Consider the following 14078-nt stretch of genomic DNA (forward strand, 5'->3'; position numbering starts at 1 on the left):
GGGAGCCTGGAGTTCTTGTGCTTTCACTGGTTGCTTTGGAATGGTGCAGCCACTCTGGAAAACAGCTTGGGGGCGTCTTACAAAACTAAACCTAAGCTTGGTAACAGACCTGCTCCGGGATACTAACCTAGAAAGCGAAAGCTGATGGTCAACAAAAACCTGAACTTGAATGTTTACAGCAACTCTAGTCACAGTTCCTCAGAACAGGTGAATAGACAAACTGGTGCTTCCATACCATGGACTCCTCTTCAGCAGTGAGAACAAACACATTTTTGATGCACACAGCAACCTGGCTGACCCTCCAGGGTGTTGCGCTGAAGAAAGCAGCCAGTTCCAGATCATTGCATCCTGTAAAACGCCATCCGCATGATGTTCTGGAAAAGACAAAACCATAGGAATAGAGAACAGATCAGTGGTTGCTTCTGCTGATCATCATTCTACTCTATTTCTATGAGATTTGCTTTTTTATTTTTTGCTCAAACTGTATGTTTCTCGACTTTGTAATAAATGCAATATCAGCTTGATTCTCTGGCCATAGAAAAGTATGAATTTCTATTCCACTGATGATACTGAGTAATTAACATCTTAACAGTAGTGAAATTTTTAGAACATTTAAAAAATACATCGGATTCCATTTTTACATCATAATTCTGATGTATTACCATGCCTTCTGTTTTGTCCACAAGAATGCTGCTTTTCTAGACTTCACAAGTCAGCGAGAATATACAGTATTTGCCTTCCTCTGTTGGCTTCCTTCTCTTGGGGTAATGCTTTCAAGGTCCATCCATGTTTGTTGCAAAAGATGAGGTTTCCTTCTTTGCTGTGACTAGCCTTGTGTACATACCACATCTTCGGCTGTCAGCGAACGTTTAGGTTATTCCCACGTCTTGGCCGTTGTAAACACTGCAGTCGTGAACGTGGGGTTGCAGATGTCTCTTAGAGAAAGTGATTTCATTTTCTTCAGATAAGAACCAAGCGGAATTGTTGGGTCACATGGTGGTTCTGTTTTTAATCTTTTGAGGAATTTCCATACTCTTTTCCATAGTGGTCGCCCTGGTTTACATCCCCCCGGCAGTGCATGGAGCGCCTCTTTTCTCCACATCCTTACCAACACTTTTGTATGTATCTCTATATTTTTGATGACAGGCATTCTAACAGGTGTGAGGTGATATTTCATTGTGGCTTTAATTTGCATTTCTCTCATGATTATAGTCATATTGAGCACCTTTTCATGTATCTATTGGCCACATATGTCTTTTTTGAGAGTGTCTGTTCAAGTCCCTCGCCCAGCTTTTAATTGGATTGTTTTTTTGCTGTTGACTTGTGTTTCTTACATAATTTGTATATTAGCTCCTTATCAGATAGATAGTTTTCAAATATTTTCTCTCTCTCCATGGTTTATTTTCTTTCTCTCCACTTTTCATTTTGCTGATTGTTTCTTTTGCAGTGGAGAAAGCTTTTTGTTTGATACAGACTATTTTTTTTTTTTTTTTGGTGCTTCTGTTGCTTGTGCTCTTAGTGCCTTATCCAATAATTTGTTGCCAAGATCAACATCAAGGAACTTTTCCCCTGTGTTTTCTCCTAAAAGTTTTATATAGTTTCAGGTCTTATATTTAAGTCTTTAATCCATTTGAGTTGCTTTCTATGGATGGTGTAAGATGGGGGTCCAATCTCATTACTCTCTGTGTGGTTATCCTTCGTTCCCAGTACCAGTTGTTGAAGAGACTGTCCTTTCCCCATGGAGTGTCCTTGTCAAATGTTGGTAGACTGTATATGCATGGGTTCATTTCTGGGCTGCCAGTTCTGTTCCATTGATCCAGGTGTCTGTTTTTAATGCCAATTCCATACAGTTTTGTTTATTATAGCTTTGTAATATGGCTTCAAATTAGGAAATGGGATGCCTCCAGCTTTGTTCTTCCTTCTCAGGATTACTCTGGTTCTTTGGGGTCTTTTGTGGTTTTATGTGATCACTTTTTCAATTTCTGTGAAAAATGCATTGGAATTTTAATAGGTATTGCATTGAATAGATGACTTTGGATAGTATGGACATTTTAATAATATTACTTCTTCTGATTCATGAACATAAGATGTTTTTCCATTTATTTGTTTTCAGTTTCTTGTTTTAGTGTTTTATAGTGTTCAGGAAACATCTGTATGTCTAATTTGACATAAAATGGAATTGGGATTCATAGTTATTTTTTTTTAATGGAGTCTTAGTAGATTGGGAGGACAGCATGATAAAAGCTGATTTTTACAACAAAAATTTAAAATATCATTCTAATCAAGAATAGCAATAGTTTTAGGAAAAGTTACCCTAAATTACTTTTTGAAAAAATAGCTTCCTTAATGTAACTTTGCATTGAGTTTTATTTTTATGTTTTAATGTGGTGAATTGAAAGACCAGCTGTAAATATTGGTGGGGCTCTAGATTGGGGCAGTTTAAAGGGATGCAGCTGGCCTGGAGCTCTGGCGTGTATGTAAATCCAGCTTTGTAGCTGGAAGGGGCTCATGTCACAGATGTGAGCAGCAGCCTCAGCCTTGACTGGGTGTGAGCCTGCAGCTCTGGATGGACTGGTAGGTGCCTGTCTCTTTACACCAGCAGCTGGAGGGTATGAACAGACACACCTGTCTGCGTAAGCTCCTCAGTGCCTTGGCTTCCTCCCTGGCAGTGGCCAGGTGTGGGGGTCAGGAAACTTGTGTGCTGTTTGCCTCCTGGGGGTCCCCATTCTGCCTGCTGGGGGTCTGTACCTAGGATCCTCTCTGAGGGGGTCATGCCATAGATTTCTTTGAGAAGAGTGTTGGGGAGCCTGAGCTCAGGCAGCTGTTTTTCCCAACCCCGAATTTAGTTTTAGTTCCCCTGATCCCTTCGTTCAAGCCCCCATCCTCACCCCAAATCAGCATCAGGTGAGCTTGTTGGAAATGCAGCCCCTCACGTCCTGCTTGCCCCATGAAGACAGAATCTTCACTGACAGGCTCATTGGTGACCTGCATGCCCACTGAAGTCTGAGCGGCGCTGATTTCCCTGACATAATGTCTGTATTTACATCCTGGAGATGCAGTCCTAACCCTTGACGCATCACCGTCCTGCATAGCTGGGGTTGGAGGCTGGAGGTGTCCTGTGGAAATTTTATGGGAGGGGTTTTCCTGAGAAGTTGGAGAGTCACAGAGCAAATCTTTTGCACATGACACTCAATGGTATTTATTGTTTAATACTTCAAAGGTAGTTAAAATCAGTGATTTTTAGGGAAGGGTAAGTCTTTTTGTTTTTCGGCAAACCCTTGATGTGGAATGCCTGATCTTGACAGCCAGCACTCTTACTGTGCATTCCTTCCCCATCGAGTTCCATGTGGACAGCACTCTGTCCCCCCACAACTCCAGGAGGGAGGTACTGTTATCATCCACATTGTACTGACGAGGAAACTAGATTTGAGAGCGTTTAAGGGCACTTGTCTCAAGTTAGCCGGGACCTAGGCAGTCTGGCTTTAGAATTTCTCCTCTTCACTGTGCCCCAACCCCTGGGTGGTATGGATTTGTCCTGATTCAAGGTTTTATGTTTTATGGTTTGCAAAGTGGGCCCAAGGCTTACCATTAATGGATGAGACCTTATTACTTTTGAGACCCACCGTTCCCTGGAACTGGTGTGGCTGGAGTGTGGAACCAAGGTAAATACAGGTCATCTGTGGATTGTGTGCATTTTGTATTTCATAGGGTTTCTGAAAAATGTGTTTCACAGCAGAAATTTTACCTATAAAAATTTCTTATTAAATATTATATAAATAGGAACAGGGTTTTTTTGGGGGGGGTTTCTAGTTTCAAAAATATGTTTTAGAGCCACACAAGTGGATGAGCTGCAGATGGGAGTGTACAGCATGGCTGGTTCAGTACAAGCGTAATGACCAACTGAGATCATCTAGGTTTTGGAAGTTTACAGAGCATCGTTCACTGTGGACCTTGGCCCATCTTGAGCCTCCTTCAGTGCTGTTTGGTTCTTCCAGTGGCTGGGGGAGTGGGCACAAGTGGGTCACTGGAGAGCTGGTCCTGGGGGCAGCCTCCAAGAAGGCCTGTCAGAGCTCTGGCCGTGCAGGTATGGGAGGAGAAGTCGCCTTCGTGGACACAACTCACTGCTTCCAATTTTGGTTTCAAGGGTCTCATGCATTCTTGCACTCTAATCTCATGCTGGTTTAGATAAATTTGGAAGAAAATTGAGAGTTGTAGCAATACAGTTAGTACCCTACCTTGCTCTCACCCTTTGTGGAAATCTACCTAATGTGCCTTCGTTTTCTTTACCTGTTAAAAGAGGCGTAATAAAATTCTTTTCTCTCCCAGAGACATTTTGAGAATTAATTAGGTAGAAACTTAGAAAAGAATTGGCAGTTATTGAAGAAAGACCTCACGTAGGTATAGGATGCTGGGCTGGATCTCAGACCTATTTTACTCTTGTAGATGTGTTACTAACGCTGCCCTTTCTCTAGTGGTAGGGCCATTTCTATCATGATATCTGTATTTTGTTTTGTATTTCATTACCTTTCTCAGTTTTGAGGGCTTTATCTCTTTGAGGCCTTCTGAGTTTCTTAAAGAGCTTTGTTTCCTGGTTGAACAAACTGCTTTTCCCTTTTATATGGCCTTTAGGAATGTTTAATGCAAAATGAATAAAGAACTCCCTCCCTCAACATTCTTGTATGATTAGTGCCTTTAGATGTAGACTAAGTTTTATCATCTCTAGGTCTTGCAGTTAGTATTATTTTAGTTATTCCTCACTTGTGCATGGCCTTCTTCCAGTTTTACCTTGAGAGGCATTGTGAGCCTAGAGGGAAGTTAGGGTGTTGCTGGTCTAGAAGCACTGAGTTCAGCCAGTCTTTGAGCATCCAAGCTTTCCACTGGCTCCAGTTCAGCAAATGGTCAGAGTTTTAGGCTGTACATCGTCTCCCCTGAAGCCCTGGGTTATGGAGCTAGGAAGGCGGTGATTCTTCGTTTTATAGAATTATTCACTCAAGGATTATTAAAAATAAAAGTACCTTAGAGATACCTGAATGCTATTTGCTGTACATAATTTATGTCCATTTCTTTTTAAATTAAAAAAGTTTTATTGAAGTATAGTTGCTTGACAAGGTTGTGATAATTTCTGCTATAAAACAGAGTGATTCAGTTACACATGTACACACATCCGTTCTCTTTCAGTTTCTTTTCCCACATAGATGATCACAGAATATTGAGTAGAGTTCTCTGTGCTATACAGCAGGTTTTATGTCCACTTCTAAGGTGACATGTGACCTGCCATTTTCTGTATATGTGCTAGTTAGTTCCATCTGCATTTAGATTGGAAATTTCTAAGATGGTTTTGTCCATCTTGTCCCAAGTTCCATTATTGTCTGAAGCAGAAGATTCCTCCCCACTCCACCCCATGCCCCCCTTCTCAGGCTATTTTCTTCTGTTTGAGCTGCTATAACAGACCACCACAGACTGTGGGCTTAAACAACAGGCATTGATTTCTTCGGTTCAGGAGGCTGGAAGTCCAAGATCAAAGCATCCGCAGATCTGTGTGTGCTGGGGACCCACTTCCTGGTTCATAGTGGGCATCTTCTGTGCCCTTAAACAGAGGGAGCTCTATGGGGTCTCTTTTTTTTTTTTTTTTTTTTTTTTTTTTTAGCTATTTCTTGAGCCGCTCCCGCAGCATATGGAGGTTCCCAGGCTAGGGGTCGAATCGGAGCTGTAGCCACCAGCCTACGCCAGAGCCACAGCAACGCAGGATCCGAGCCACGTCTGCGACCTACACCACAGCTCATGGCAACGCCGGATCGTTAACCCACTGAGCAAGGGCAGGGACCGAACCCGCAACCTCATGGTTCCTAGTCGGATTCGTTAACCACTGCGCCACAACGGGAACTCCTGGGGTCTCTTTTATAAGGGCGCTAATCCTGTCGTGGGGCTGCACCCTCAATCACCTCACAAAGGCCCATCCACCTAATCTAATACCTGAGAGGTTAGGATGCAATATATAAATTGGGAGAGACACATTTACTCTGCAGCAACTATACTGCATGAGCTGGACCCCATAGACCCGAATGCCGGTAGAATCTCCTACCTAACCACCTGCCTCTCAGGTGCACCTTCCACGTGAGCAGCACACCTTCTGCCTCCATCTGTTCGCTATATTGTGGAGCATGCGCCCTGGGGCCCACGTGTTCCTCCCACTCTCCCAGCATGCCCTCTGCCCTCAGCTGCTCCCTCTATTGCTGGAGCATGCGCCCTGGGGCCCACGTGTTCCACTCTCCCAGCATGCCCTCTGCCCTCAGCTGCTCCCTGTATTAGGGAGCATGCGCCCTGGGGCCCACGTGTTCCTTCCACTCTCCCAGCATGCCCTCTGCCCTCAGCTGCTCCCTGTATTAGGGAGCATGCGCCCTGGGGCCCACGTGTTCCTCCCACTCTCCCAGCATGCCCTCTGCCCTCAGCTGCTCCCTGTATTAGGGAGCATGCGCCCTGGGGCCCACGTGTTCCTCCCACTTTCCCAGCATGCCCTCTGCCCTCAGCTGCTCCCTGTATTAGGGAGCATGCGCCCTGGGGCCCACGTGTTCCTCCCACTCTCCCAGCATGCCCTCTGCCCTCAGCTGCTCCCTGTATTAGGGAGCATGCGCCCTGGGGCCCACGTGTTCCTCCCACTCTCCCAGCATGCCCTCTGCCCTCAGCTGCTCCCTGTATTAGGGAGTATGAGCCCTGGGGCTCAGGGGCCCTGACCATCAGTCTGTGTCTGCTCCCCGCTGGGTGAGCTGGCCCAGTGGATTTCTCTGCGTGTGAAAGGCAGTCCTTAGAGAGACAGTAGGCCTCTAACCGCCCTCGGAGGAAGGTGGCGAGCCTTCAGGCCTCCCTGCAGGTGAAACAAGGCCTGTGCCTGCCCTTTTCCTCAGAGCGGTCGGCGTCTGCACGAGCCTCAGCCCTCAGCCCGGACCGCCTTCCCTCGGCGGCGTTCGGTTCCCAGCCCCACGGCCCTGGGACTCGGCCTCCTGAGGGCCGCAGATCCAGTGGGCCCCGAGGAGACCCACTGGCAGGTCTCCGGCCCGCGCAGAGGGCGCCTCGCGCCGTGGGCTCGGGTGGCTGCCCGCCGGCTGAGGGAGCCCAGCGAACGGTTGGCGTCGTCTGACGGTCGTCCTTGGTGAGCGCCTGCCCTGCTTGCCGCCTGCGCTTCGGCTTTCCCGGGTGTGTGGACCGACCAGGCTGTTGGGGTTCCTGGCGCGCGCACGTGTGGGGGTGGGGTGGGGGGAGGGTGAAGGCGTGTGTGTGTGGGGGGGGGTCCTGGGGGGGTCCTGTGGGGAGGGGGTGTGGGGGCGTGGAGCGGCCTGCATGAGGTCCTCGGGCCTCCCTGCTTCTCTTGGAGGACTCGAACGCAGAAATGAGCCAGCAGCTTTGGGGGAAGGACTTGGAGCCGTTCGTTACTTGCCCTGGTGGTCGCAGAAATAGCCTTTTGAACCTCGCAGTCCTCCCTCCCACCAGAGGCTGCGTGGCTTCTGCAGGTTTGGCAACGCAGCTTCATCCAGCTTCAACTTGCAGTACTTTATTAAATTTTAATGTTTAAATTGCGGGCTGTATTTTATGGCCTTTGATCTCTCTCTCAATTGATTTTTCTGTTCCCAGTGAGAGAGGAGGCGTTTTAAGGGAGATAGCTAGATGTAGTCCCCATTCCGAGGATTTAAAGTGAATTCTGCAAGTACATTGTCCAGGTAGTGAAACAATCAGCCATTGGTAACTGTCATGCTAGTGAACATAAGGTATGTGTGACTCCGGAGCAGAAAAGGAGCCCAGTGCCCTTGCAGGGGAGGGAGGTTTAATGCCCTTTCTGCTTCCTTTTCGTTAAGAAGCTGTGCCAGGAGGGATTGCAGATGAGTCAGCCTTTCATTCCGCTGCCTGCCTCTTCCCCTGCGTTTAGTGCCCAGTGTGCCTGTCCTGTGGTTCTAAGGCGTCCAGGATGCTTGCCACTGAATTGTCTCCAGACTGCACTCTCAGATTGTGGGGGCGGCAGCTCTCTAGCAGGCTCTCTAGACCTGGTCCATCATGATCAGATTCAGGGGAAATAAGCCAAGGACCATTTCTGGTCCTGGCCCTGGAGCCTACAGAGCTTGAGACTAGATCCGGAGACACAGATAGGAGGCTGCACACTAATCTTAATGGAATTTAAAAAGTTGCTTTAAGTATAGAAAACATTAAGTGGATGAAACTTCATTCTCACCTGGTACTAAGTGTTGTGGGTGTTTTGCTTTGTCCCCAGTAATCATCATCAGGGGCATCCAGTGCCCTTTCGCTGTTAGACGGGAGTGGTCTGGGTGGAGGAGAGTGAAAGATTTGCACAGAGCCAAGAACTGCAAACAAGTCGTCTTCTCCCAAATCTTTGAAGCGTGCTCCTGTCTTTAGCACCACCTTAAAACTGTAACGTTGTTGAGGAGGAGTTGACACCACTGTTGAATATTTGAGGGCTCAGTCCCAGGTTTGCAGGTCTTGTTTGGTCCAGCATCACCGAGTCACATTCAGAGTCACTGGGCCCTTAGGTCTGTGTGTTTCAGGTTTTGGTTTAGACAGCAGTGTCTCTGACACATGGTAAAGTGCTCAAAGCGTTTCAGCAGATACTCTGTGCCTGTGGAGACACCAGTTTATGCCAGATGGAGAATAAAGAACATTGTTCTGTAGCTTTTCTACTTCCAGGGGATGGTCATCCTCTTTTTTATTTTTGTGCTTATTTTAACTAGGTTATAGTCAAGCAAGACATTTGTAGGGAGACCTATTATTATTATTATTGGATGCACCATAATATGGAAGTTCCCATATTAAACTGATTAAGCTGATTAAATCTAAGCCGGAACTGCAGCAACGCTGGATCCTTAACCTGCTGTGCCACAATGAGGACTCCTCCAGGAGGACTTTTAAAGTTTCCCTTTACGATCCTTTAAAGTCAGGTGAAACAAATCTTTGTTCATGTTGTGTTAATTCTATTTCAAATTGATTAGGGCCTCTTAGTGAAGAAAGCACTGCCATGTACCTTTTCCTGAATTAGGCCAGTATTAGAAGTCAGTTGGTAAAAATAGCATTAGGACTTTAAACTGTTTTTTTCACTCTGTAATAGAATATAATGAAAAGGCAGAACAGAGCATCCTTTAAGATCTCATCTGCTGCTTACACTTGGTGAGGAGGAGATAGGAACACAGGGTCCGGAGGCTCTTCTGCGGGTAATGTGGGTAATGAAACCACCAAGTCGCTCTGTCCCTAAGGAAAAAGAAGTAACACAGACTTTACTTTGTTTTCCCCACGGGGGTTGTGTGTGTGTGTTTTCAGCCTAAAATCTAACTCATTAAAACAGGTATATGTCTGAGAAATGATTTTGTTTAATCATAGATAAGAACTTGCAGTTAAATTTTGTTCAATCTGTGCAGGTGTCCAGACTCCCTTTTTTGGTTGTGTTGGAGTCTGAATGACTTGTGGTTATTCCTGGATTAAGGAAATGGGAGCTGCCCAGAGAGTGGGTTTTAGGATTATGAAGCAGAGCTTAGTTTAGGGTGGTGGCTTTCTCGGAAGTGCATGTGTCTCTGTGTCACTGTTCCACGCGGCACTGTTCAGCCCAACACACTGGGTTGTTCTCATGGCAGGTGTCCATAGACCAGGAAGGAGGAGGAGGAAGGGATGGGAACCACCTCTTAGGCTGCAGTAGCAGCTGGGAGGTGGGCAGGAACAGGTCCCCAGCCCCCCCTCCTTGCTGCCTCTAACTGGGCTGGCAGCTGCTGAGGAGAGGGTGGCTTTTAAAGGCTGGGAAGGGGAAGGAAGTGGCCCTTTTTTTTCTCCTGGAGAGGCCAGCCAGTCAATTCACGTGGGTCAGTCCAGGGAGTCCTGGCTGCGAGAGTGAGGGTCCTTGTGCGACCATGGCTGAGATGAGGGAGCCCCTGTGCTAGTCTGAAGTGAGGACCTGACCCTAGTCCTCAAGGCAAATTCCAGTGTTTTCCACTGGAAAATGGGCCAGAGTAGTTTTAGAGAAATGCATTTACCACCATTTAGCTGCAGTGTCTCTTTCCTGACCCTGGTGAGCCTGGTGTGCTTATACTGCCTGCTAAGGGAAGAGACGGTGACAGCAGCTCTTCCTCGCAGAGGAAGCTCAGTTTGTGCAGGGTACAAAGCAGGTGAATTTGTGAATGTGAAGTGTGCTGGTGCTTAGGCTGCTTCCTCCTAAGTTGTGGCACACAACTGGTACAGTGGTGGGTGCTCTCACCACACAGCTAGCACTAGCTCAGTCTGTGCAAAGCCAGGCTGCCCCGGCTCAGAGTGCCTTAGTCTAAATGTAAATGTTAACATCTAGTCTGATGGACTTTGTTATTTTTGTTTCCTTTCTTGCTCGTGCCTTTTCATAGAAAACTAGGAATTCTGCTTCCTGTTCTTTGTGGAGATAGAGGGAACAGTCTGTCGGGAAGCTCTTTATTACACAGTGCAAGATAAGCTTAGGTGAAATATTTCTTTATAATAAACCCTCTATGTGCTCAGGGTTCCTGCCCTCACCACAGGCTTGTTTCCACACCGATAAATTCTTGTTCAGGTTGGGTCTCTATCAGCAAAACTGCCAAAGAACAGTTGGTGTAACTATTATTTTTAAAAAATTAGAGTAAATATAATGAAGGAACTCTAACCTGTAGGATCCCTTTGTGAAATCTGATTTGAGCTACATCAACTTTTCTTCTTGTGCTATGGTCGTAACCTTATTTTTTTGTTTAAAGTGGTACAAAGCCAGTGGAAAAAGTTTATTTGAACTCCTAGGAAATGTTAAAAGTAGTAATCTAATTGTTACCATTCTGTTTTCACATCAACATACCACTTCATTAAATTTATTCTTATAAATTATTCCTTCTGCTTTTCTGAGTACTGGCACACTTGTTAGAGAATTCAGAAGATCTCCAGAAATATGTATGCTGTCATGTTATCTTTTTCTTTTTTCCTTTTAATTTTTTTTAGGGCTGCACCCATGGCATATGGAAGTTCCCAGGCTAGGGGTCGAATGGGAGCTGTGGCTGCTGGCCTACACCACAGCCACAGCAACACAGGATCCGAGCTGCATCTGTGACCCACACCACAGCTCATAGCAATGCCGGGTCCTTAACCCATTGAGCGAGGGCCAGGGATCAAATCCGTATCCTCATGGCCACAGCGGGAACTTCTCAGCTCCTGGTCTTAAGTTAATATCAGATTATTCTGTGCAATTCATTATTAAGCGTGTGAAATCAGTCCTAGTTTAAGTAATAGCTCTTCTGGCTGATATCCTTTAGAAGATATTTTTTCATTTCTGTTTTTCATTTTAAAACTTCCTTTGTGATTCATTTCAGTATGAACTTGACTGTTTTATAGGTCAGTTTTTCATTAATCTCATAACTTAAAATATCTGAAAGCAGATTTGGCAAAATATTTCTGAAAAAGTTTTTGATTTTTCAGATTACCTGATATAGAGTCCAAGGAAAAAGTATTGAAGATTACTGATAATTGCAATATGCTTTAAAGTTAAGGACGGAAGCAGTAGTTAAGTTGCTTGTTTAATGCCAAGACTGATGACTTTCTGTGACATGCACGTGCTAACCCTGGTGGCCTTTTGACTGGTACCTGGTGCCTTGGTGTCTGTGTAGCCAGTTGCCAGCTTTCTTCCTCAGCTATTTCATATTCACCCCACTTCTGCAGTCCCGGCTTCTTGATGGTTTGGTGTGTACTTGAGTCTGAAAATATCCTGAATCAGGTCATTGAAGCAGTTACTGAGGACCTAAAGACCCGGCACAAGACTTGTTTGTGTCCTTTGGAGAAACGGGTTCCAAGGATGTGGCAGGTGATGCAGAGAGCAGTCAGAGTTGCCCAGCCACCCCTCATGATGGTCCCTTGGACAGGTTCCCCTGAGGTGGCTTCTCACTGCCCAGCAGCAGCTCATGTCCAGTGGCCTGGTCAGTGGATGCTGAGCTCTGGGGGGTCATCTCACCTCCCCAGCTCCTTCTTGTCTCTCCTCCTATTTACTGTGTTTGGGACACCTCTGAGAAGCAACGGGACAAGACCTTCCCACTAGTTTCCTACTGGCGCCCAACCAAGTGGACTGGCTGAGTCTAGCTCTTGTCATTGACTCATGAGGGGCAACCATTTCCTGCTGGGTTCCCTTATTCCTCCGAAGTTAAAAAAAATTAATATTGTTTTTTGTCTGAGAGTAATAGACTTGGTTTCTTGGCATAGTCCTCTTTCCACCATGAAAATTTATCCACAGGCTCTCCCCAACTTCTCTGCTGTCAGTAGTTCTCAGTACTGCAGTGAGTGTTTTGCCTATACTGACAACTTGTATCAAGTATGTTTTTTTCCAGTATTGCAGATGATTTATTTGAAAACAGCAAGACTATAATTACACCTGGAAAGTATGCAGATTTTTGGGGCTCTTGTACCAATACTGAATTCCTCCCCAGGCAACATGGTGCCGTGTTTTTCCTCATTGTCTCATCCCATAAGTTCCTTACAAATCCTGTGTTGCTCCTTGTGTCATGGGGGAAGCTGGATGTGTAAAACAACTTTTAAAAAAGTGAAAGGTTCTGGTGGAAGTGTGTGTTTTGCACATATCTGGCTTTTCAGAAGCAAATAGTGTGTTTGTGGTGCACTTTTTTTTTTTTAATAACTGTTTTTAACATTGAAGTTGTAGTTGATTTACAATGTTGTGTTAGTTTTTGGTGTACAGCAAAGTGATTCATTTATATATATATATACAAAACCAGTTTCTGTTTTCGTATTTGTTTTCATTATGGCTTATTACAGGATAGTGAATATAGTTCCCTGTACTATACTGTAGGACTTTGTTGTTTATCTTTTTATGTATAGTAGTTTGTATCTGCTAGTCCCAAATTCCTAATTTATCCATCCCTCACACTCTTTCCCCTTTGGTAACCATAAGTTTATTTTCTATGTAAGTCTTTTTTTACCTTTTGTGAATAAGTTCATTTGTGTGATATTTCAGATTCCATGTATAAACGATATAATATGGTATTTGTCTTTCTCTTTTTGATTTATTTCACTTAGTATGATAATCTCTTGGGTCCATTCTTGTTGCTGCAGACAGCGTTATTTCGTTCTTTTTTATGACTGAGTAGTACTCCATTGTGTATATATATATGTACACCACATCTTCTTTATTCATTCCTCTCTTGATGGGCGTTTAGCTTGCCTCCATGTCTTGGCTATTGTGAATAGTGCTACATTGTGAATAGTGAACATTGGGGTACATACATCTTTTCAGGTCAGAGTTTTATCCAGATAGATGCCCAGGAGTAGGATTGCTCGGTCATATGGTAACTCGATTTTTAGTTTTTTGAGAACCCTCCTTACTGTTTTCCACGGCGGTTGTACCAATTTACATTCTCACAAACAGTGTAGGAGGGTTCCTTTTTCTCTATTCACTCTTCAGCATTTATTATTTCTAGACTTTTTGATGATGGCCATTCTCACTGGTGTGAGGTGATACCGTAGTTTTGATTTGTATTTCTCTAATACTTAGTGATTGAGCATCTTTTTGTGTGCCTGTTGTCCATCTGTATGTCTTCTTTGGAGAAACATCTATTTAGATTTAGGTCTGCCCATTTTTTGATAGAGGTGGTTTTTTTTTTTTTTGGTATTAAGCTATATGAGCTGTTTGTGTTTTTTGGGAGTTAACCCCTTGTGGGTAGCATTATTTGCAGATATTTTTCTCTCATTCAGTAGGTTGTCTTTTTGCTTTATTTTTATGGCTTCCTTTGCTGTTTAATTAGATCTCATTTGTTTATTTTTGTTTTTAACTTTCCTTACTCTAGGAGATGGATCCTGAAAATATTGCTACAAATTATGTCAAAGAGCATTCTGCCTTTGTTTTCCTCTAGGAATTTTATAGTATCCAGTCTTACATTTAGGTCTTTAATCCATTTTGAGTTTATTTTTGTATATGGTGTTAGAGCATGTACTAATTTCATTCTTTTACATGCAGTGTCTAGTTTTTGCAGCACTCTTATTGAAGAGACTGTCTTTTCTCCACTGCATATTCTTGCTTTTTTTGGGTTGTAGATTAATTGATCATA

General features: G+C 44.6%; 1 protein-coding gene across 6 annotated transcripts in view; it reads left to right on the forward strand.

Annotated features, from left to right (window-relative positions):
* The window catches only part of DIP2C (disco interacting protein 2 homolog C), a 371728-nt gene that overhangs the window by 82287 nt on the left and 275363 nt on the right, over nucleotides 1-14078 (forward strand). Inside the window, exon 1 of one of the 6 annotated variants that reach the window (XM_021065081.1) lies at nucleotides 7127-7147. The exons of 4 other annotated variants lie outside the window; for them this stretch is intronic. The gene's annotated coding sequence lies outside the window, so the exon portion shown is untranslated. Of the gene's footprint in view, nucleotides 1-7126; nucleotides 7148-7170; nucleotides 7192-14078 lie in introns of those variants that run through there. One more of the 6 variants, XM_021065080.1, reaches the window with a different exon arrangement.

The sequence above is a fragment of the Sus scrofa genome, chromosome 10 (genome assembly GCF_000003025.6).
Source record: "Sus scrofa isolate TJ Tabasco breed Duroc chromosome 10, Sscrofa11.1, whole genome shotgun sequence".
In the NCBI taxonomy this organism is placed as follows: domain Eukaryota; kingdom Metazoa; phylum Chordata; class Mammalia; order Artiodactyla; family Suidae; genus Sus; species Sus scrofa.